This window comes from Falco cherrug, chromosome 1 (assembly GCF_023634085.1).
Source record: "Falco cherrug isolate bFalChe1 chromosome 1, bFalChe1.pri, whole genome shotgun sequence".
NCBI lineage: Eukaryota > Metazoa > Chordata > Aves > Falconiformes > Falconidae > Falco > Falco cherrug.
The window spans coordinates 20,100,924-20,105,487 of NC_073697.1; positions in this window are offsets into that span (position 1 = coordinate 20,100,924).

Genomic DNA, 4,564 nt, shown 5'->3' on the forward strand with positions numbered 1-4,564 from the left:
GCACAGTTGTGTGTGGTGTTTAATGGGCAAAGATCTCTTTTCCCTTTCATATGGTTACACTGCTTGAAACTGTTGGCGTGGTTTTCCTACTGTTGTGTAGGCTTCTAAATATAGATGATGTTTTGCAGCTGTATGTCTAGTCTAGTGTGGGCGCTGTGGTGCTGCTGCTGTTTGGTATAGCTGCAATACCAAAGTGTTGGTACTTTCGGGCATTGCATTCTCATTTTGTCTTTTTCTTCTCCTCCAAAGCTGAGGGAAGGAAGGAGAGCTGTTTGCACAGTGCCGAAGTAGAGCAGATGTGCTGCACTTGTAGGAACAGTTGAAGATATCTGGAATGGAAGCAGATGAAGAAGAGATGGGAACACAGTGATCTGTACTTCAGGGATCTTGAGTGAAAAGAAGATGGTTGCAGCACCTCTCTCATCAGGTTAGCAGGGAGAAAAGCACAGTGTGAGAGAAGGACCAGTCTGTTATATAGGCTCCTTTAAATTCACTGCTTTAGTTCATCATTTGTGACTGGCTTTGAAAATTAAATTGACGTGTGTGAAGGAGAATAGAGGAGAATTCTGTTTCATGCATTATAAGGTCTAAGCAGCATGGTTCTAAGCTTAGCTTATCGGTTAGTCACAGACATCAGCTGTAGAAACTGCACATTCTAACAGTCCTGTTGAAATTGATTCTTCACAGATTATTAAGAGCTTTTAAAAAAAAAAGCTAAAAAAAAGCTTTCATATTGAATAAATGTGACATTTTAATGTTTTTATATTGTAATTCTGAATTATTACTGTCATGATCTCTTGCTAATAAGTACTTGGTTTTCAATGTAAAATATGAAAGCTCTTTTTATAAGTAAATATGTTAACTAGGGCCTCATCCACTCTAAAATCTTCTTTGTCTTTCATTCTCTCACACACATACACTCACTTTTTTCCTGCTCATGCACTCTCACTTTCACACTTTCTCTTCCCTGCTTCTTTTTGTCCAAATTTAAGACTTACAGACTTCAAAAAAGCACAACGGATTTATTTATTTATTTTTAATGAGACAGTTAAATGCTTTCTTCTGCTCCTCCTGGACAGGTTATTGAATTCTCCATGTCACTTGTATGTGGGACAGCTGTGGGTGTGGCTTGTGTCTCCACCATAATTTAAACTGATTTAAATGGTGCTGCTGTAATCCTGCCCTGCCCTCTTCTGCAGGCTGCATGTTCCCAGCCCTTCTACATGCTGGCACTGAAGCTCTTCTGACCCTTTGGGTGACCTGATCCAGGGCCCTGGGCTGGCACAATCCACCAGCCTCATGCCCTCAGTGACTCACTGGGACACCCGGGAGGGCTGCTGGTGGTGGCAGGAAGGGCTAAGAACCTGTGCAGGATGAGAAGAGGTCCTATGGAAAGGGACTCAAGCTGGGTTGCTGTTTGTTGGTGTCTGTTGTCATAAACTGCACCTGGGCTTACGAGAGCCTCCAGCATTAGCAAAGAGGTTCTTCAAATTGCGTAGGTACAGACCCCAACAGAGAAATTTGGATTGAATGTGAATTGAAGGTGATGCTTGAAATCAGATTGCATGAATCTCATAATTGTACCTTAATCATAACATTTTCTCCTCCGCTTTTATTTGGCTGTGAGGGAGACTGGGGCGGAATCCAGATGTAGAGAAGCTACTTACATTTTATGTACATTTGGTTTAATTTTGATTTGAGACTGCATGTGTAAAGACTTAAATGCAGTCAGTCTAGATACCTGAGCTGTTCACATGGTTTGCTGCTGTACCAGTTACAAACCTTGTCTGTCAGCACTGATGTTTACCAGCTTGTCAGAGTGCTACAGTATAGTATTTTGGCATATGATCAAATGTTTTCCAAATAACGTGGTACAGCGGTAGTAATATTCAAGCAGTAATGTTTTTATTTACACCTTTAGGTGTTTGGCAGAAGAAAAAACTATATTATGTGTTCAGATTTTGGTTTTTTCTCCTCTTTCCTGGGATTAATTTTCAGCATTTGTCAGGTTTAGTTTTTGTTAAGTCTCTACAAAATGTGTTAGCAGGGAGTGTTAATTTGCAGTTAGTCATCCTTGAATAACACGGCCAGCTGCACACACTACAAGCTTAGTGTGACCGTGAAATATCTTGTGACGACAGAAGTTTTTTGGGTTTTGTAGGGTGTTTTTTTTGGTTGTTTTTTCAGTTGTTTTTTTAGTGAGTTAATATTTGCTGAGGTAAAATCATGCACAAAATAATTACTGGTGAGTAGCTATGAAAATGGCTGCATGGGATCTGATCTACCTAGAGATAGTTATCTGCCTTGTTTGTATGGTTATTGTCTTCTCAAAAAATACAAGCAAATGTAGGGGGCAAGACTTTCTTTCCTCAAAAGCTGTGCTGGTTCTTCTGCAATGTATCACATTTGCCATCCTCGCTCCTGGTGGTATTATTATGTTGTTTGTCCCTTAGTTCCAACATTCACAGTGAACAACTGCTCTGTAGCTTCAGCCCGGTAGATCCCTCTACAGTCTGCTAAGGTGCCACATTTGCTGCTGTTTACTGCTCTGGAAATCAGACACTATTTAATTTTTCAGCTTCTTTCGGTTTGTGATTTGTTACTGGTCCTTTTGTAGATTTTGTTGTGTATTTTCTGTTGATGCTTGAAATATGTGCTTCAGTGTGTGCTGTGTAAAGAAGGCTGCTGCTGTGTTTCCTTCACCGAAGGCAGAGGAGTCTGTGATGACAGGTTCACATGTGCAGCTGTTCCAGCAAAGCCTGACCATTGTCACAAACCTGATGCTTAAGGCTTATCGTTGGTGGATGTTTAATTTTTTCTCCACCTTCTAATTTTTAATTCATGAAAATTTGTCCAGTTAGTTTCTGGCACAAATCTGAAACACTGAGAAGTCCTATCAGTCTCTCTTTGATAAGTCAAGAGCAAATTGTAACATGACCAGTAAACTTAACCCTCATACCTATGAAGAATCTATTTTAAAGCAGACTTCAAGAAATCAAATATTGTTGGTTTTGCCTGAAGAGTGTACTCTCCCTACTTTGTCTTCCCCCACCCCCCCAAGTGTTTTAGGAGATACTATTTTACTACTAGAAATAGGATATTCTTATTTGTTTTCATCAAAAAGTGTTTCTCTTAGCACTATTATGGTGTATTGGGAAAAAAAAAAAAGTGGAATTTACTGGTGTATTTACTTTTATTTTTTCCTCAATTTTTGTTGATGCGTATAAAATATAATTTTGTTTTATTTGGATTCATGATAAGTACTCATTCAACTGAATTTGGCTGCTTATTTGCTTGTTAGATAATCCAGCCATTTAGAGAAAATACTCTGGTCGAGGCCTTTAAATCTAAAACTAAAATAGAAAACAAGACTTGTGCTGAAGCCTAGAATGAATTTGAAGAATTAAACAGAATTCTGTCGACATGTATCACTGGATCACCCAATATGGTGCTGTTCATATTGTTTCTTTATCCCATTTCAACTCTGTAGGACAGCTGGAATTGCTGTAGGCATTTATTTACTCAAAATCTGTCTTGAAAGCAGTAATTTATGAATAAGGCAATAGTACGCGTGAAAAACATAAGCAGTAATAACTTCTCTCCTTTTTGATTTAGTGTACAATATGTCTAGAAGTCATAGATCAGTAAAGCAAGGCCAGTGTATTGGCAAATGAGCTGTTCCACTCGAGTGTGTATGACAGCTGTTGTGTTCTGTGTAGGTATTTTTGGCACCCTTTAGAAATGTGCGACTGGAGCATTCAAAGCTGCTGTTTTCTTCCCCTGAGCCTCCAAAGAGGATGGATTGCTGGGGAGAGGTGGGGCTGCTGGACCAGTGACAGAGTACAGAATTTTTTCTTGCATCTTCCTTCCAAGCTTGTTGGAAAGTGACTGAATATGGAGAAACAAGATTAGATCAGTCTTTAACTAGTTCAGATGCTGGTTTCTCTGCTGAAGCTGTTAATAGAGATGCTGACTTTGAGGATGATTTTTGTCTTGTCAGAAGTATAGTGAAGTGCCTCAAATTGGACCTTTTCAGAGCTCAATTAGTTTCTTTTTTCCCATTTTATCATCTTATCTTCATCCGCTTGGCATTCCAGGAGAGGTGAGGTGGCTGGTGCAGAACATGCAGCTGCCCTGGATTGCTTTCATCAGAAATAGTAACTTTCTCCTTGGAAATTAATCCTTTCTGTCTTGCAAGTTTTAATTGATGGAAAAAAAGAAAAAAATTGAAAAAGACTATGGTAAAAATTATTTTATTGTCGAAAAGAATCCAGAGCTGGGAAACAGGTATGTGGAATGTGACTGAAAAGCGCTTTGTGGATAACTGACCTGTCAAGTGTCAGTAGTTCATTACTACTGATGTTGCATTTCTGACTTGTGAATGAAAGGCTTAATCTCTTTGACTGAGTAAAGTTTTTAATCACACGGTTACTTTTGTCCCTGTTCAACAAAGCATCTACAGAAATGTTGAAACCTCATGGAGGGGTCTTAGGGCTAGTCATCTCGTCATCATCAGGGGTGCGTGAGCCTTGCGGGCCCAACCTGTCAGCAGTAGCCCACGGCC